Raw genomic sequence first — 19,922 nt, forward strand, 5'->3', positions numbered from 1 at the left:
CTCGGGGCGCGTCTTGCTTGGGCTTCTCTCCTGGAGGCGCTCAGACAGACCCATTGTTGACATGTGACAAGACGCTCCTAGGGGCGCGTCTTGCTTGGGCCTCTCTCCTGGAGGCCCTCAGTCAGAACCAGAGGTGACATGTGGCAAGATGCTCCTCGGGGCGCGTCTTGCTTGGGCCTCTCTCCAGGAGGCCCTCTGTCAGACCCAGTGTTGACATGTGGCAAGACGCTCCTCGGGGCGCGTCTTGCTTGGGCCTCTCTCCTGGAGGCCCTCTGTCAGACCCAGTGTTGACATGTGTCAAGACGCTCCTCGGGGCGCGTCTAGCTTTGGCCTCTCTCCTGGAGGCGCTCAGTCAGACCGAGTGCTGACATGTGGCAAGAAGCTCCTCGGGGCGCGTCTTGCTTGGGCTTCTCTCCTGGAGGCCCTCAGTAAGACCCATTGTTGACACGTGGCAAGACGCTCCTCGGGGCGCATCTTGCTTGGGCCTCTCTCCTGGAGGCACTCAGTCACACCCAGTGTTGACACGTGGCAAGATGCTCCTCGGGGCGCGTCTTGCTTGGGCCTCTCTCCTGGAGGCGCTCAGTCAGACCCAGAGTTGACATGTGGCAAGACACTCCTCGGGGCGCGTCTTGCTTGGGCCTCTCTCATGGAGGCCCTCTGTCAGACCCAGTGTTGACATGTGTCAAGACGCTCCTCGGGGCGCGTCTAGCTTTGGCCTCTCTCCTGGAGGCGCTCAGTCAGACCGAGTGCTGACATGTGGCAAGAAGCTCCTCGGGGCGCGTCTTGCTTGGGCTTCTCTCCTGGAGGCCCTCAGTAAGACCCATTGTTGACATGTGGCAAGAAGCTCCTCGGGGCGCGTCCTACTTGGGCCTCTCTGCTGAAGGGGCTCAGTCAGACCCAGAGGTGACATGTGGCAAGACGCTCCTCGGGGCGCGTCTTGCTTGGGCCTCTCTCCTGGAGGCCCTCTGTCAGACCCAGTGTTGACATGTGGCAAGACGCTCCTCCGGGCGCGTCTTGCTTGGGCCTCTCTCCTGGAGGCGCTCAGTCAGACCCAGTGTTGACATGTGGCAAGACGCTCCTCGGGGCGCGTCTTGCTGCGGCCTCTCTCCTGGAGGCGCTCAGTCAGACCGAGTGCTGACATGTGGCAAGACGCTCCTCGGGGCGCGTCTTCCTGGGGCTTCTCTCCTGGAGGAGCTCAGTCAGACCCAGTGTTGACTTGTGACAAGACGCTCCTCGGGGCGCGTCTTGCTTGGGCCTCTCTGCTGGAGGCGCTCAGTCAGACCGAGTAGTGACATGTGGTGAGACGCTCCTCGGGGCGCGTCTTGCTTGGACCTCTCTCCTGGAGGCGCTCAGTCAGACCGAGTAGTGACATGTGGCAAGACGCTCCTCGGGGCGCGTCTTGCTTGGGCCTCTCTCCTGGAGGCACTCAGTCAGACCCAGTTTTGACACGTGGCAAGATGCTCCTCGGGGCGCGTCTTGCTTGGGCCTCTCTCCTGGAGGCGCTCAGTCAGACCCAGAGTTGACATGTGGCAAGACACTCCTCGGGGCGCGTCTTGCTTGGGCCTCTCTCATGGAGGCCCTCTTTCAGACCCAGTGTTGACATGTGTCAAGACGCTCCTCGGGGCGCGTCGAGCTTTGGCCTCTCTCCTGGAGGCGCTCAGTCAGACCGAGTGCTGACATGTGGCAAGAAGCTCCTCGGGGCGCGTCCTGCTTGGGCTTCTCTCCTGGAGGCCCTCAGTAAGACCCATTGTTGACATGTGGCAAGACGCTCCTCGGGGCGCGTCTTGCTGGGGCCTCTCTCCTGGAGGCGCTCAGTCAGACTGAGTGCTGACATAAGGCAAGACGCTCCTCGGGGCACGTCTTGCTGGGGACTCTCTCCTGGAGGCGCTCAGTCAGACCCAGTGCTGACATGAGGCAAGACGCTCCTCGGGGCGCGTCTTGCTGGGGCCTCTCTCCTGGAGGCGCTCAGTCAGACTGAGTGCTGACATAAGGCAAGACGCTCCTCGGGGCACGTCTTGCTGGGGCCTCTCTCCTGGACGCGCTCAGTCAGACCCAGTGCTGACATGTGGCAAGACGCTCCTCGTGGCGCATCTTGCTTGGGCCCCTCTCCTGGAGGTGCTCAGTCAGACTGAGTAGTGACATGTCGCCTGACGCTCCTCGGGGCGCGTCTTGCTTGGGCCCCTCTCCTGGAGGCGCTCAGTCAGACCGAGTGCTGACGTGTGGCAAGACACTCCTCGGGACGCGTCTTGCTTGGGCCTCTCTCCTGGAGGCCCTCTGTCAGACCCAGTGTTGACATGTGTCAAGACGCTCCTCGGGGCGCGTCTTGCTTGGGCTTCTCTCCTGGAGGCCCTCAGTCAGACCCATTGTTGACATTTGGCAAGACGCTCCTCGGGGCGCGTCTTGCTTGGGCTTCTCTCCTGGAGGCGCTCAGACAGACCCATTGTTGACATGTGACAAGACGCTCCTCGGGGCGCGTCTTGCTTGGGCCTCTCTCCTGGAGGCCCTCAGTCAGAACCAGAGGTGACATGTGGCAAGATGCTCCTCGGGGCGCGTCTTGCTTGGGCCTCTCTCCAGGAGGCCCTCTGTCAGACCCAGTGTTGACATGTGGCAAGACGCTCCTCGGGGCGCGTCTTGCTTGGGCCTCTCTCCTGGAGGCCCTCTGTCAGACCCAGTGTTGACATGTGTCAAGACGCTCCTCAGGGCGCGTCTAGCTTTGGCCTCTCTCCTGGAGGCGCTCAGTCAGACCGAGTGCTGACATGTGGCAAGAAGCTCCTCGGGGCGCGTCTTGCTTGGGCTTCTCTCCTGGAGGCCCTCAGTAAGACCCATTGTTGACACGTGGCAAGACGCTCCTCGGGGCGCATCTTGCTTGGGCCTCTCTCCTGGAGGCACTCAGTCACACCCAGTGTTGACACGTGGCAAGATGCTCCTCGGGGCGCGTCTTGCTTGGGCCTCTCTCCTGGAGGCGCTCAGTCAGACCCAGAGTTGACATGTGGCAAGACACTCCTCGGGGCGCGTCTTGCTTGGGCCTCTCTCATGGAGGCCCTCTGTCAGACCCAGTGTTGACATGTGTCAAGACGCTCCTCGGGGCGCGTCTAGCTTTGGCCTCTCTCCTGGAGGCGCTCAGTCAGACCGAGTGCTGTCATGTGGCAAGAAGCTCCTCGGGGCGCGTCTTGCTTGGGCTTCTCTCCTGGAGGCCCTCAGTAAGACCCATTGTTGACATGTGGCAAGACGCTCCTCGGGGCGCGTCCTACTTGGGCCTCTCTCCTGGAGGCGCTCAGTCAGACCCAGTGTTGACATGTGGCAAGACGCTCCTCGGGGCGCGTCTTGCTGCGGCCTCTCTCCTGGAGGCGCTCAGTCAGACCGAGTGCTGACATGTGGCAAGACGCTCCTCGGGGCGCGTCTTCCTGGGGCTTCTCTCCTGGAGGAGCTCAGTCAGACCCAGTGTTGACTTGTGACAAGACGCTCCTCGGGGCGCGTCTTGCTTGGGCCTCTCTGCTGGAGGCGCTCAGTCAGACCCAGAGGTGACATGCTGCAAGATGCTCCTCGGGGCGCGTCTTGTTGGGCCTCTCTCCTGGAGGCGCTCAGTCAGACCCAGTGGTGACATGTGGCAAGACGCTCCTCGTGGCGCGTATTGCTTGGGCCTCTCTCCTGGAGGCCCTCTGTCAGACCCAGTGTTGACATGTGGCAAGACGCTCCTCGGGGCGCGTCTTGCTTGGGCTTCTCTCATGGAGGCCCTCAGTCAGACCCAGTGTTGACATGTGTCAAGACGCTCCTCGGGGCGCGTCTTGCTTGGGCCTCTCTCCTGGAGGCGCTCAGTCAGACCGAGTAGTGACATGTGGCAAGACGCTCCTCGGGGCACGTCTTGCTTGGGCCTCTCTCCTGGAGGTGCTCAGTTAAACCCAGTGTTGACATGTGGCAAGACGCTCCTCGGGGCGTGTCTTGCTTGGGCCTCTCTCCTGGAGTCGCTCAGTCAGACCCAGTGTTGACATGTGGCAAGACGCTCCTCGGGGCGCGTCTTGCTTGGGCTTCTCTCCTGGAGGCGCTCAGTCAGACCGAGTAGTGACATGTGGCAAGACGCTCCTCGGGGCGCGTCTTGCTTGGGCTTCTCTCCTGGAGGCCCTCAGTCAGACCCATTGTTGACATGTGGCAAGACGCTCCTCGGGGCGCGTCTTGCTTGGGCCTCTCTCCTGGAGGCGCTCAGTCAGACCGAGTAGTGACATGTGGCAAGACACTCCTCGGGGCGCGTCTTGCTGGGGCTTCTCTCATGGAGGCACTCAGTCAGACCCAGTGTTGACAAGTGGCAAGACGCTCCTCGGGGCGCGTCTTGCTTGGACCTCTCTCCTGGAGGCGCTCAGTCAGACCGAGTAGTGACATGTGGCAAGACGCTCCTCGGGGCGCGTCTTGCTTGGACCTCTCTCCTGGAGGCGCTCAGTTAGACCGAGTAGTGACAGTTGGCAAGACGCTCCTCGGGGCGCGTCTTGCTTGGACCTCTCTCCTGGAGGCGCTCAGTTAGACCGAGTAGTGACATGTGGCAAGACGCTCCTCGGGGCGCGTCTTGCTTGGACCTCTCTCCTGGAGGCGCTCAGTCAGACCGAGTAGTGACATGTGGCAAGACGCTCCTCGGGGCGCGTCTTGCTTGGACCTCTCTCCTGGAGTCGCTCAGTCAGACCGAGTAGTGACATGTGGCAAGACGCTCCTCGGGGCGCGTCTTGCTTGGACCTCTCTCCTGGAGGCGCTCAGTCAGACCCAGTGGTGACACGTGGCAAGACGCTCCTCGGGGCGCATCTTGCTTGGGCCTCTCTCCTGGAGGCACTCAGTCAGACCCAGTTTTGACACGTGGCAAGATGCTCCTCGGGGCGCGTCTTGCTTGGGCCTCTCTCCTGGAGGCCCTCTGTCAGACCCAGTGTTGACATGTGTCAAGACGCTCCTCGGGGCGCGTCTTGCTTGGGCTTCTCTTCTGGAGGCCCTCAGTCAGACCCATTGTTGACATGTGGCAAGACGCTCCTCGGGGCGCGTCTTGCTTGGGCTTCTCTCCTGGAGGCGCTCAGACAGACCCATTGTTGACATGTGACAAGACGCTCCTAGGGGCGCGTCTTGCTTGGGCCTCTCTCCTGGAGGCCCTCAGTCAGAACCAGAGGTGACATGTGGCAAGATGCTCCTCGGGGCGCGTCTTGCTTGGGCCTCTCTCCAGGAGGCCCTCTGTCAGACCCAGTGTTGACATGTGGCAAGACGCTCCTCGGGGCGCGTCTTGCTTGGGCCTCTCTCCTGGAGGCCCTCTGTCAGACCCAGTGTTGACATGTGTCAAGACGCTCCTCGGGGCGCGTCTAGCTTTGGCCTCTCTCCTGGAGGCGCTCAGTCAGACCGAGTGCTGACATGTGGCAAGAAGCTCCTCGGGGCGCGTCTTGCTTGGGCTTCTCTCCTGGAGGCCCTCAGTAAGACCCATTGTTGACACGTGGCAAGACGCTCCTCGGGGCGCATCTTGCTTGGGCCTCTCTCCTGGAGGCACTCAGTCACACCCAGTGTTGACACGTGGCAAGATGCTCCTCGGGGCGCGTCTTGCTTGGGCCTCTCTCCTGGAGGCGCTCAGTCAGACCCAGAGTTGACATGTGGCAAGACACTCCTCGGGGCGCGTCTTGCTTGGGCCTCTCTCCTGGAGGCGCTCAGTCAGACCCAGAGTTGACATGTGGCAAGACACTCCTCGGGGCGCGTCTTGCTTGGGCCTCTCTCATGGAGGCCCTCTTTCAGACCCAGTGTTGACATGTGTCAAGACGCTCCTCGGGGCGCGTCGAGCTTTGGCCTCTCTCCTGGAGGCGCTCAGTCAGACCGAGTGCTGACATGTGGCAAGATGCTCCTCGGGGCGCGTCTTGCTTGGGCTTCTCTCCTGGAGGCCCTCAGTAAGACCCATTGTTGACATGTGGCAAGACGCTCCTCGGGGCGCGTCTTGCTGGGGCCTCTCTCCTGGAGGCGCTCAGTCAGACTGAGTGCTGACATAAGGCAAGACGCTCCTCGGGGCACGTCTTGCTGGGGCCTTTCTCCTGGAGGCGCTCAGTCAGACCCAGTGCTGACATGTGGCAAGACGCTCCTCGGGGCGCGTCTTGCTGGGGCCTCTCTCCTGGAGGCGCTCAGTCAGACTGAGTGCTGACATAAGGCAAGACGCTCCTCGGGGCACCTCTCTCTGGGGCCTCTCTCCTGGACGCGCTCAGTCAGACCCAGTGCTGACATGTGGCAAGACGCTCCTCGTGGCGCGTCTTGCTTGGGCCTCTCTCCTGGAGCCGCTCAGTCAGACTGAGTAGTGACATGTCGCCTGACGCTCCTCGGGGCGCGTCTTGCTTGGGCCCCTCTCCTGGAGGCGCTCAGTCAGACCGAGTGCTGACGTGTGGCAAGACACTCCTCGGGACGCGTCTTGCTTGGGCCTCTCTCCTGGAGGCCCTCTGTCAGACCCAGTGTTGACATGTGTCAACACGCTCCTCGGGGCGCGTCTTGCTTGGGCTTCTCTCCTGGAGGCCCTCAGTCAGACCCATTGTTGACATGTGGCAAGACGCTCCTCGGGGCGCGTCTTGCTTGGGTTTCTCTCCTGTAGGCGCTCAGACAGACCCATTGTTGACATGTGACAAGACGCTCCTAGGGGCGCGTCTTTCTTGGGCCTCTCTCCTGGAGGCCCTCAGTCAGAACCAGAGGTGACATGTGGCAAGATGCTCCTCGGGGCGCGTCTTGCTTGGGCCTCTCTCCAGGAGGCCCTCTGTCAGACCCAGTGTTGACATGTGGCAAGACGCTCCTCGGGGCGCGTCTTGCTTGGGCCTCTCTCCTGGAGGCCCTCTGTCAGACCCAGTGTTGACATGTGTCAAGACGCTCCTCGGGGCGCGTCTAGCTTTGGCCTCTCTCCTGGAGGCGCTCAGTCAGACCGAGTGCTGACATGTGGCAAGAAGCTCCTCGGGGCGCGTCTTGCTTGGGCTTCTCTCCTGGAGGCCCTCAGTAAGACCCATTGTTGACACGTGGCAAGACGCTCCTCGGGGCGCATCTTGCTTGGGCCTCTCTCCTGGAGGCACTCAGTCACACCCAGTGTTGACACGTGGCAAGATGCTCCTCGGGGCGCGTCTTGCTTGGGCCTCTCTCCTGGAGGCGCTCAGTCAGACCCAGAGTTGACATGTGGCAAGACACTCCTCGGGGCGCGTCTTGCTTGGGCCTCTCTCATGGAGGCCCTCTGTCAGACCCAGTGTTGACATGTGTCAAGACGCTCCTCGGGGCGCGTCTAGCTTTGGCCTCTCTCCTGGAGGCGCTCAGTCAGACCCAGTGTTGACATGTGGCAAGACGCTCCTCGGGGCGCGTCTTGCTTGGGCTTCTCTCCTGGAGGCCCTCAGTCAGATCCATTGTTGACATGTGGCAAGACGCTCCTCGGGGCGCGTCTTGCTTGGGCTTCTCTCCTGGAGGCCCTCAGTCAGACCCATTGTTGACATGTGGCAGGACGCTCCTCGGGGCGCGTCTTGCTTGGGCCTCTCTCCTGGAGAAGCTCAGTCAGACCGAGTGCTGACATAAGGCAAGACGCTCCTCGGGGCGCGTCATGCTGGGGCCTCTCTCCTGGAGGCGCTCAGTCAGACCCAGTACTGACATGTGGCATGACGCTCCTCGGGGCGCGTCTTGCTTGGGCCTCTCTCCTGGAGGCGCTCAGTCAGACCCAGTGGTGACATGTGGCAAGACGCTCCTTGGGGTGCGTCTTGCTTGGGCCTCTCTCCTGGAGGCGCTCAGTAAGACCCAGTGGTGACATGTGGCAAGACGCTCCTCGGGGCGCGTATTGCTTGGGCCTCTCTCCTGGAGGCCCTCTGTCAGAACCAGTGTTGACATGTGGCAAGACGCTCCTCGGGGCGCGTCTTGCTTGGGCTTCTCTCATGGAGGCCCTCAGTCAGACCCATTGTTTACATGTGGAAAGACGCTCCTCGGGGTGCGTCTTGCTTGGGCCTCTCTCGTGGAGGCGCTCTGTCAGACCGAGTGCTGACATGTGGCAAGACGCTCCTCGGGGCGCGTCTTGCTGGGGCTTCTCTCCTGGAGGCGTTCAGTCAGACCGAGTGCTGACATGTGGCAAGACGCTCCTCGGGGTGCGTCTTGCTTGGGCTTCTCTCCTAGAGGCCCTCAGTCAGACTCATTGTTGACATGTGGCAAGATGCTCCTCGGGGCACGTCTTGCTTGGGCCTCTCTCCTGGAGGCGATCAGTCAGACCCAGAGGTGACATGTGGCAAGACGCTCCTCGGGGCGCGTCTTGCTTGGGCCTCTCTCCTGGAGGCCCTCTGTCAGACCCAGTGTTGACATGTGAAAAGACGCTCCTCCGGGCACGTCTTGCTTGGGCCTCTCTCCTGGAGGCGCTCAATCAGACCCAGTGTTTACATGTGGCAAGACGCTCCTCGGGGCGCGTCTTGCTTGGGCCTCTCTCCTGGAGGCGCTCAGTCAGACCGAGTGTTGACATATGGCAAGACGCTCCTCGGGGCGCGTCTTGCTTGGGCCTCTCTCCTGGAGGCCCTCTGTCAGACCGAGTGCTGACATGTGGCAAGATTCTCCTCGGGGCGCGTCTTGCTTGGGCCTCTCTCCTGGAGGCGCTCAGTCAGACCGAGTGCTGACATGTGGCAAGACGCTCCTCGGGGCGCGTCTTCCTGGGGCTTCTCTCCTGGAGGAGCTCAGTCAGACCCAGTGTTGACTTGTGACAAGACGCTCCTCGGGGCGCGTCTTGCTTCGGCCTCTCTGCTGGAGGCGCTCAGTCAGACCCAGTGTTGACATGTGGCAAGACGCTCCTCGGGGCGCGTCTTGCTTGGGCTTCTCTCCTGGAGGCCCTCAGTCAGACCCATTGTTGACATGTGGCAGGACGCTCCTCGGGTCGCGTCTTGCTTGGGCCTCTCTCCTGGAGAAGCTCAGTCAGACCGAGTGCTGACATAAGGCAAGACGCTCCTCGGGGCGCGTCATGCTGGGGCCTCTCTCCTGGAGGCGCTCAGTCAGACCCAGTACTGACATGTGGCATGACGCTCCTCGGGGCGCGTCTTGCTTGGGCCTCTCTCCTGGAGGCGCTCAGTCAGACCCAGTGGTGACATGTGGCAAGACGCTCCTTGGGGCGCGTCTTGCTTGGGCCTCTCTCCTGGAGGTGCTCAGTCAGACCCAGTGGTGACATGTGGCAAGACGCTCCTCGGGGCGCGTATTGCTTGGGCCTCTCTCCTGGAGGCCCTCTGTCAGACCCAGTGTTGACATGTGGCAAGACGCTCCTCGGGGCGCGTCTTGCTTGGGCTTCTCTCATGGAGGCCCTCAGTCAGACCCATTGTTTACATGTGGAAAGACGCTCCTCGGGGTGCGTCTTGCTTGGGCCTCTCTCCTGGAGGCGCTCTGTCAGACCGAGTGCTGACATGTGGCAAGACGCTCCTCGGGGCGCGTCTTGCTGGGGCTTCTCTCCTGGAGGCGTTCAGTCAGACCGAGTGCTGACATGTGGCAAGACGCTCCTCGGGGCGCGTCTTGCTTGGGTTTCTCTCCTGGAGGCCCTCAGTCAGACTCATTGTTGACATGTGGCAAGATGCTCCACGGGGCACGTCTTGCTTGGGCCTCTCTCCTGGAGGCGATCAGTCAGACCCAGAGGTGACATGTGGCAAGACGCTCCTCTGGGCGCGTCTTGCTTGGGCCTCTCTCCTGGAGGCCCTCTGTCAGACCCAGTGTTGACATGTGAAAAGACGCTCCTCCGGGCGCGTCTTGCTTGGGCCTCTCTCCTGGAGGCGCTCAATCAGACCCAGTGTTGACATGTGGCAAGACGCTCCTCGGGGCGCGTCTTGCTTGGGCCTCTCTCCTGGAGGCCCTCTGTCAGACCCAGTGTTTACATGTGGCAAGACGCTCCTCGGGGCGCGTCTTGCTTGGGCCTCTCTCCTGGAGGCGCTCAGTCAGACCGAGTGTTGACATGTGGCAAGACGCTCCTCGGGGCGCGTCTTGCTTGGGCCTCTCTCCTGGAGGCCCTCTGTCAGACCGAGTGCTGACATGTGGCAAGATTCTCCTCGGGGCGCGTCTTGCTTGGGCCTCTCTCCTGGAGGCGCTCAGTCAGACCGAGTGCTGACATGTGGCAAGACGCTCCTCGGGGCGCGTCTTCCTGGGGCTTCTCTCCTGGAGGAGCTCAGTCAGACCCAGTGTTGACTTGTGACAAGACGCTCCTCGGGGTGCGTCTTGCTTGGGCCTCTCTGCTGGAGGCGCTCAGTCAGACCCAGTGTTGACATGTGGCAAGACGCTCCTCGGGGCGCGTCTTGCTTGGGCTTCTCTCCTGGAGGCCCTCAGTCAGACCCATTGTTGACATGTGGCAGGACGCTCCTCGGGGCGCGTCTTGCTTGGGCCTCTCTCCTGGAGAAGCTCAGTCAGACCGAGTGCTGACATAAGGCAAGACGCTCCTCGGGGCGCGTCATGCTGGGGCCTCTCTCCTGGAGGCGCTCAGTCAGACCCAGTACTGACATGTGGCATGACGCTCCTCGGGGCGCGTCTTGCTTGGGCCTCTCTCCTGGAGGCGCTCAGTCAGACCCAGTGGTGACATGTGGCAAGACGCTCCTTGGGGCGCGTCTTGCTTGGGCCTCTCTCCTGGAGGTGCTCAGTCAGACCCAGTGGTGACATGTGGCAAGACGCTCCTCGGGGCGCGTATTGCTTGGGCCTCTCTCCTGGAGGCCCTCTGTCAGACCCAGTGTTGACATGTGGCAAGACGCTCCTCGGGGCGCGTCTTGCTTGGGCTTCTCTCATGGAGGCCCTCAGTCAGACCCATTGTTTACATGTGGAAAGACGCTCCTCGGGGTGCGTCTTGCTTGGGCCTCTCTCCTGGAGGCGCACTGTCAGACCGAGTGCTGACATGTGGCAAGACGCTCCTCTTGGCGCGTCTTGCTGGGGCTTCTCTCCTGGAGGCGTTCAGTCAGACCGAGTGCTGACATGTGGCAAGACGCTCCTAGGGGCGCGTCTTGCTTGGACTTCTCTCCTGGAGGCCCTCAGTCAGACTCATTGTTGACATGTGGCAAGATGCTCCACGGGGCACGTCTTGCTTGGGCCTCTCTCCTGGAGGCGATCAGTCAGACCCAGAGGTGACATGTGGCAAGACGCTCCTCTGGGCGCGTCTTGCTTGGGCCTCTCTCCTGGAGGCCCTCTGTCAGACCCAGTGTTGACATGTGAAAAGACGCTCCTCCGGGCGCGTCTTGCTTGGGCCTCTCTCCTGGAGGCGCTCAATCAGACCCAGTGTTGACATGTGGCAAGACGCTCCTCGGGGCGCGTCTTGCTTGGGCCTCTCTCCTGGAGGCGCTCAGTCAGACCCAGTGTTGACATGTGGCAAGACGCTCCTCGGGGCGCGTCTTGCTTGGGCCTCTCTCCTGGAGGCCCTCTGTCAGACCGAGTGCTGACATGTGGCAAGATTCTCCTCTGGGCGCGTCTTGCTTGGGCCTCTCTCCTGGAGGCGCTCAGTCAGACCGAGTGCTGACATGTGGCAAGACGCTCCTCGGGGCGCGTCTTGCTTGGGCCTCTCTCCTGGAGGCCCTCTGTCAGACCGAGTGCTGACATGTGGCAAGATTCTCCTCGGGGCGCATCTTGCTTGGGCCTCTCTGCTGGAGGCGCTCAGTCAGACCCAGAGGTGACATGTGGCAAGATGCTCCTCGGGGCGCGTCTTGCTTGGGCCTCTCTCCTGGAGTTCCTCTGTCAGACCCATTGTTGACATGTGGCAAGACGCTCCTCGGGGCGCGTCTTGCTTCGGCCTCTCTCCTGCAGGCGCTCAGTCAGACCCAGTGGTGACATGTGGCAAGACGCTCCTCGTGGCGCGTATTGCTTGGGCCTCTCTCCTGGAGGCCCTCTGTCAGACCCAGTGTTGACATGTGGCAAGACGCTCCTCGGGGCGCTTCTTGCTTGGGCTTCTCTCATGGAGGCCCTCAGTCAGACCCAGTGTTGACATGTGTCAAAACGCTCCTCGGGGCGCGTCTTGCTTGGGCCTCTCTCCTGGAGGCGCTCAGTCAGACCGAGTAGTGACATGTGGCAAGTCGCTCCACGGGGCGCGTCTTGCTTGGGCCTCTCTCCTGGAGGTGCTCAGTTAAACCCAGTGTTGACATGTGGCAAGACGCTCCTCAGGGCGCGTCTTGCTTGGGCTTCTCTCCTGGAGGCCCTCAGTCAGACCCATTGTTGGCATGTGGCAAGACGCTCCTCGGGGCGCTTCTTGCTTGGTCCTCTCTCCTGGAGGCGTTCAGTCAGACTGAGTAGTGACATGTCGCCTGACGCTCCTCGGGGCGCGTCTTGCTTGGGCCCCTCTCCTGGAGGCGCTCACTCAGACCCAGTGGTGACGTGTGGCAAGACACTCCTCGGGACGCGTCTTGCTTGGGCCTCTCTCCTGGAGGCCCTCTGTCAGACCCAGTGTTGACATGTGTCAAGACGCTCCTCGGGGCACGTCTTGCTTGGGCTTCTCTCCTGGAGGCCCTCATTCAGACCCATTGTTGACATGTGGCAAGATGCTCCTCGGGGCGCATCTTGCTTGGGCTTCTCTCCTGGAGGCCCTCAGACAGACCCAGTGTTGACATGTGACAAGACGGTCCTCGGGGCGCGTCTTGCTTGGTTCTCTCTCCTGGAGGCGCTCAGTTAGACCCAGTGTTGACACGTGGCAAGACGCTCCTCGGGGCGCGTCTTGCTTGGGCCTCTCTCCTGGAGGCGCTCAGTCAGACCCAGTGTTGGCACGTGGCAAGACGCTCCTCAGGGCGCGTCTTGGTTGGGCCTCTCTCCTGGAGGCGCTCAGTCAGACACAGTGGTGACATGTGGCAAGACGCTCCTCGGGGCACGTCTTGCTTGGGCCTCTCTCCTGGAGGCGCTCATTCAAACCCAGTGTTGACATGTGGCAAGACGCTCCTCCGGGCGCGTCTTGCTGGGGCTTCTCTCATGGAGGCACTCAGTCAGACCCATTGTTGACATGTGGCAAGACGCTCCTCGGGGCACGTCTTGCTTGGGCCTCTCTCCTGGAGGCGCTCAGTCAGACCGAGTAGTGACATGTGGCAAGACACTCCTCGGGGCGCGTCTTGCTGGGGCTTCTCTCATGGAGGCACTCAGTCAGACCCAGTGTTGACATGTGGCAAGACGCTCCTCGGAGCGCGTCTTGCTTGGACCTCTCTCCTGGAGGCGCTCAGTCAGACCGATTAGTGACATGTGGCAAAAGGCTCCTCGGGGCGCGTCTTGCTTGGACCTCTCTCCTGGAGGCGCTCAGTTAGACCGAGTAGTGACATGTGGCAAGACGCTCCTCGGGGCGCGTCTTGCTGGGGCCTCTCTCCTGGAGGCGCTCAATAAGACCCAGTGGTGACACGTGGCAGGACGCTCCTCGGGGCGCGTCTTGCTTGGGACTCTCTCCTGGAGGCGCTCAGTCAGACCCAGTGGTGACACGTGGCAAGACGCTCCTCGGGGTGCATCTTGCTTGGGCCTCTCTCCTGGAGGCACTCAGTCAGACCCAGTGTTGACACGTGGCAAGATGCTCCTCGGGGCGCGTCTTGCTTGGGCCTCTCTCCTGGAGGCGCTCAGTCAGACCCAGAGTTGACATGTGGCAAGACACTCCTCGGGGCGCGTCTTGCTTGGGCCTCTCTCATGGAGGCCCTCTGTCAGACCCAGTGTTGACATGTGTAAAGACGCTCCTCGGGGTGCGTCTAGCTTTGGCCTCTCTCCTGGAGGCGCTCAGTCAGACTGAGTGCTGACATAAGGCAAGACGCTCCTCGGGGCACGTCTTGCTGGGGCCTCTCTCCTGGAGGCGCTCAGTCAGACCCAGTGCTGACATGTGGCAAGACGCTCCTCGGGGCGCGTCTTGCTTGGGCCTCTCTCCTGGAGGCGCTCAGTCAGACTGAGTAGTGACATGTCGCCTGACGCTCCTCGGGGCGCGTCTTGCTTGGGCCCCTCTCCTGGAGGCGCTCAGTCAGACCCAGTTGTGACGTGTGGCAAGACACTCCTCGGGACGCGTCTTGCTTGGGCCTCTCTCCTGGAGGCACTCAGTCAGACCCAGTTTTGACACGTGGCAAGATGCTCCTCGGGGCGCGTCTTGCTTGGGCCTCTCTCCTGGAGGCGCTCAGTCAGACCCAGAGTTGACATGTGGCAAGACACTCCTCGGGGCGCGTCTCGCTTGGGCCTCTCTCATGGAGGCCCTCTTTCAGACCCAGTGTTGACATGTGTCAAGACGCTCCTCGGGGCGCGTCGAGCTTTGGCCTCTCTCCTGGAGGCGCTCAGTCAGACCGAGTGCTGACATGTGGCAAGATGCTCCTCGGGGCGCGTCTTGCTTGGGCTTCTCTCCTGGAGGCCCTCAGTAAGACCCATTGTTGACATGTGGCAAGACGCTCCTCGGGGCGCGTCTTGCTGGGGCCTCTCTCCTGGAGGCGCTCAGTCAGACTGAGTGCTGACATAAGGCAAGACGCTCCTCGGGGCACGTCTTGCTGGGGCCTTTCTCCTGGAGGCGCTCAGTCAGACCCAGTGCTGACATGTGGCAAGACGCTCCTCGGGGCGCGTCTTGCTGGGGCCTCTCTCCTGGAGGCGCTCAGTCAGACTGAGTGCTGACATAAGGCAAGACGCTCCTCGGGGCACGTCTTGCTTGGGCCTCTCTCCTGGAGGCGCTCAGTCAGACTGAGAAGTGACATGTCGCCTGACGCTCCTCGGGCGCGTCTTGCTTGGGCCCCTCTCCTGGAGGCGCTCAGTCAGACCCAGTTGTGATGTGTGGCAAGACACTCCTCGGGACGCGTCTTGCTTGGGCCTCTCTCCTGGAGGCACTCAGTCAGACCCAGTTTTGACACGTGGCAAGATGCTCCTCGGGGCGCGTCTTGCTTGGGCCTCTCTCCTGGAGGCGCTCAGTCAGACCCAGAGTTGACATGTGGCAAGACACTCCTCGGGGCGCGTCTTGCTTGGGCCTCTCTCATGGAGGCCCTCTTTCAGACCCAGTGTTGACATGTGTCAAGACGCTCCTCGGGGCGCGTCGAGCTTTGGCCTCTCTCCTGGAGGCGCTCAGTCAGACCGAGTGCTGACATGTGGCAAGATGCTCCTCGGGGCGCGTCTTGCTTGGGCTTCTCTCCTGGAGGCCCTCAGTAAGACCCATTGTTGACATGTGGCAAGACGCTCCTCGGGGCGCGTCTTGCTGGGGCCTCTCTCCTGGAGGCGCTCAGTCAGACTGAGTGCTGACATAAGGCAAGACGCTCCTCGGGGCACGTCTTGCTCGGGCCTTTCTCCTGGAGGCGCTCAGTCAGACCCAGTGCTGACATGTGGCAAGACGCTCCTCGGGGCGCGTCTTGCTGGGGCCTCTCTCCTGGAGGCGCTCAGTCAGACTGAGTGCTGACATAAGGCAAGACGCTCCTCGGGGCACGTCTTGCTGGGGCCTCTCTCCTGGACGCGCACAGTCAGACCCAGTGCTGACATGTGGCAAGACGCTCCTCGTGGCGCGTCTTGCTTGGGCCTCTCTCCTGGAGCCGCTCAGTCAGACTGAGTAGTGACATGTCGCCTGACGCTCCTCGGGGCGCGTCTTGCTTGGGCCCCTCTCCTGGAGGCGCTCAGTCAGACCGAGTGCTGACGTGTGGCAAGACACTCCTCGGGACGCGTCTTGCTTGGGCCTCTCTCCTGGAGGCCCTCTGTCAGACCCAGTGTTGACATGTGTCAAGACGCTCCTCGGGGCGCGTCTTGCTTGGGCTTCTCTCCTGGAGGCCCTCAGTTAGACCCATTGTTGACATGTGGCAAGACGCTCCTCGGGGCGCGTCTTGCTTGGGCTTCTCTCCTGGAGGCGCTCAGACAGACCCATTGTTGACATGTGACAAGACGCTCCTAGGGGCGCGTCTTGCTTGGGCCTCTCTCCTGGAGGCCCTCAGTCAGAACCAGAGGTGACATGTGGCAAGAAGCTCCTCGGGGCGCATCTTGCTTGGGCCTCTCTCCAGGAGGCACTCTGTCAGACCCAGTGTTGACATGTGGCAAGACGCTCCTCGGGGCGCGTCTTGCTTGGGCCTCTCTCCTGGAGGCCCTCTGTCAGACCCAGTGTTGACATGTGTCAAGACGCTCCTCGGGGCGCGTCTAGCTTTGGCCTCTCTCCTGGAGGCGCTCAGTCAGACCGAGTGCTGACATGTGGTAAGAAGCTCCTCGGGGCGCGTCTTGCTTGGGCTTCTCTCCTGGAGGCCCTCAGTAAGACCCATTGTTGACACGTGGCAAGACGCTCCTCGGGGCGCATCTTGCTTGGGCCTTTCTCCTGGAGGCACTCAGTCACACCCAGTGTTGACACGTGGCAAGATGCTCCTCGGGGCGCGTCTTGCTTGGGCCTCTCTCCTGGAGGCGCTCAGTCAGACCCAGAGTTGACATGTGGCAAGACACTCCTCGGGGCGCGTCTTGCTTGGGCCTCTCTCATGGAGGCCCTCTGTCAGACCCAGTGTTGACATGTGTCAAGACGCTCCTCGGGGCGCGTCTAGCTTTGGCCTCTCTCCTGGAGGCGCTCAGTCAGACCCAGTGTTGACATGTGGCAAGACGCTCCTCGGGGCGCGTCTTGCTTGGGCTTCTCTCCTGGAGGCCCTCAGTCAGATCCATTGTTGACATGTGGCAAGACGCTCCTCGGGGCGCGTCTTGCTTGGGCTTCTCTCCTGGAGGCCCTCAGTCAGACCCATTGTTGACATGTGGCAGGACGCTCCTCGGGGCGCGTCTTGCTTGGGCCTCTCTCCTGGAGAAGCTCAGTCAGACCGAGTGCTGACATAAGGCAAGACGCTCCTCGGGGCGCGTCATGCTGGGGCCTCTCTCCTGGAGGCGCTCAGTCAGACCCAGTACTGACATGTGGCATGACGCTCCTCGGGGCGCGTCTTGCTTGGGCCTCTCTCCTGGAGGCGCTCAGTCAGACCCAGTGGTGACATGTGGCAAGACGCTCCTTGGGGCGCGTCTTGCTTGGGCCTCTCTCCTGGAGGCGCTCAGTCAGACCCAGTGGTGACATGTGGCAAGACGCTCCTCGGGGCGCGTATTGCTTGGGCCTCTCTCCTGGAGGCCCTCTGTCAGAACCAGCGTTGACATGTGGCAAGACGCTCCTCGGGGCGCGTCTTGCTTGGGCTTCTCTCATCGAGGCCCTCAGTCAGACCCATTGTTTACATGTGGAAAGACGCTCCTCGGGGTGCGTCTTGCTTGGGCCTCTCTCGTGGAGGCGCTCTGTCAGACCGAGTGCTGACATGTGGCAAGACGCTCCTCGGGGCGCGTCTTGCTGGGGCTTCTCTCCTGGAGGCGTTCAGTCAGACCGAGTGCTGACATGTGGCAAGACGCTCCTCGGGGTGCGTCTTGCTTGGGCTTCTCTCCTGGAGGCCCTCAGTCAGACTCATTGTTGACATGTGGCAAGATGCTCCTCGGGGCACGTCTTGCTTGGGCCTCTCTCCTGGAGGCGATCAGTCAGACCCAGAGGTGACATGTGGCAAGACGCTCCTCGGGGCGCGTCTTGCTTGGGCCTCTCTCCTGGAGGCCCTCTGTCAGACCCAGTGTTGACATGTGAAAAGACGCTCCTCCGGGCGCGTCTTGCTTGGGCCTCTCTCCTGGAGGCGCTCAATCAGACCCAGTGTTTACATGTGGCAAGACGCTCCTCGGGGCGCGTCTTGCTTGGGCCTCTCTCCTGGAGGCGCTCAGTCAGACCGAGTGTTGACATGTGGCAAGACGCTCCTCGGGGCGCGTCTTGCTTGGGCCTCTCTCCTGGAGGCCCTCTGTCAGACCGAGTGCTGACATGTGGCAAGATTCTCCTCGGGGCGCGTCTTGCTTGGGCCTCTCTCCTGGAGGCGCTCAGTCAGACCGAGTGCTGACATGTGGCAAGACGCTCCTCGGGGCGCGTCTTCCTGGGGCTTCTCTCCTGGAGGAGCTCAGTCAGACCCAGTGTTGACTTGTGACAAGACGCTCCTCGGGGCGCGTCTTGCTTGGGCTTCTCTGCTGGAGGCGCTCAGTCAGACCCAGTGTTGACATGTGGCAAGACGCTCCTCGGGGCGCGTCTTGCTTGGGCTTCTCTCCTGGAGGCCCTCAGTCAGACAAATTGTTGACATGTGGCAAGACGCTCCTCGGGGCGCGTCTTGCTTGGGCTTCTCTCCTGGAGGCCCTCAGTCAGACCCATTGTTGACATGTGGCAAGACGCTCCTTGGGGCGCGTCTTGCTTGGGCCTCTCTCCTGGAGGTGCTCAGTCAGACCCAGTGGTGACATGTGGCAAGACGCTCCTCGGGGCGCGTACTGCTTGGGCCTCTCTCCTGGAGGCCCTCTGTCAGACCCAGTGTTGACATGTGGCAAGACGCTCCTCGGGGCGCGTCTTGCTTGGGCTTCTCTCATGGAGGCCCTCAGTCAGACCCATTGTTTACATGTGGAAAGACGCTCCTCGGGGTGCGTCTTGCTTGGGCCTCTCTCCTGGAGGCGCTCTGTCAGACCGAGTGCTGACATGTGGCAAGACGCTCCTCGGGACGCGTCTTGCTGGGGCTTCTCTCCTGGAGGCGTTCAGTCAGACCGAGTGCTGACATGTGGCAAGACGCTCCTCGGGGCGCGTCTTGCTTGGGCTTCTCTCCTGGAGGCCCTCAGTCAGACTCATTGTTGACATGTGGCAAGATGCTCCACGGGGCACGTCTTGCTTGGGCCTCTCTCCTGGAGAAGATCAGTCAGACCCAGAGGTGACATGTGGCAAGACGCTCCTCTGGGCGCTTCTTGCTTGGGCCTCTCTCCTGGAGGCCCTCTGTCAGACCCAGTGTTGACATGTGAAAAGACGCTCCTCCGGGCGCGTCTTGCTTGGGCCTCTCTCCTGGAGGCGCTCAATCAGACCCAGTGTTGACATGTGGCAAGACGCTCCTCGGGGCGCTTCTTTCTTGGGCCTCTCTCCTGGAGGCGCTCAGTCAGACCCAGTGTTGACATGTGGCAAGACGCTCCTCGGGGCGCGTCTTGCTTGGGCCTCTCTCCTGGAGGCCCTCTGTCAGACCGAGTGCTGACATGTGGCAAGATTCTCCTCGGGGCGCGTCTTGCTTGGGACTCTCTCCTGGAGGCGCTCAGTCAGACCGAGTGCTGACATGTGGCAAGACGCTCCTCGGGGCGCGTCTTGCTTGGGCCTCTCTCCTGGAGGCCCTCTGTCAGACCGAGTGCTGACATGTGGCAAGATTCTCCTCGGGGCGCATCTTGCTTGGGCCTCTCTGCTGGAGGCGCTCAGTCAGACCCAGAGGTGACATGTGGCAAGATGCTCCTCGGGGCGCGTCTTGCTTGGGCCTCTCTCCTGGAGTTCCTCTGTCAGACCCATTGTTGACATGTGGCAAGACGCTCCTCGGGGCGCGTCTTGCTTCGGCCTCTCTCCTGTAGGCGCTCAGTCAGACCCAGTGGTGACATGTGGCAAGACGCTCCTCGTGGCGCGTATTGCTTGGGCCTCTCTCCTGGAGGCCCTCTGTCAGACCCAGTGTTGACATGTGGCAAGACGCTCCTCGGGGCGTGTCTTGCTTGGGCTTCTCTCATGGAGGCCCTCAGTCAGACCCAGTGTTGACATGTGTCAAAACGCTCCTCGGGGCGCGTCTTGCTTGGGCCTCTCTCCTGGAGGTGCTCAGTCAGACCGAGTAGTGACATGTGGCAAGTCGCTCCACGGGGCGCGTCTTGCTTGGGCCTCTCTCCTGGAGGTGCTCAGTTAAACCCAGTGTTGACATGTGGCAAGACGCTCCTCAGGGCGCGTCTTGCTTGGGCTTCTCTCCTGGAGGCCCTCAGTCAGACCCATTGTTGGCATGTGGCAAGACGCTCCTCGGGGCGCTTCTTGCTTGGGCCTCTCTCCTGGAGGCGTTCAGTCAGACTGAGTAGTGACATGTCGCCTGACGCTCCTCGGGGCGCGTCTTGCTTGGGGCCCTCTCCTGGAGGCGCTCAGTCAGACCCAGTGGTGACGTGTGGCAAGACACTCCTCAGGACGCGTCTTGCTTGGGCCTCTCTCCTGGAGGCCCTCTGTCAGACCCAGTGTT

Source organism: Nothobranchius furzeri, chromosome 14 (genome assembly GCF_043380555.1).
Source record: "Nothobranchius furzeri strain GRZ-AD chromosome 14, NfurGRZ-RIMD1, whole genome shotgun sequence".
NCBI classification, from domain to species: Eukaryota; Metazoa; Chordata; class Actinopteri; order Cyprinodontiformes; family Nothobranchiidae; genus Nothobranchius; species Nothobranchius furzeri.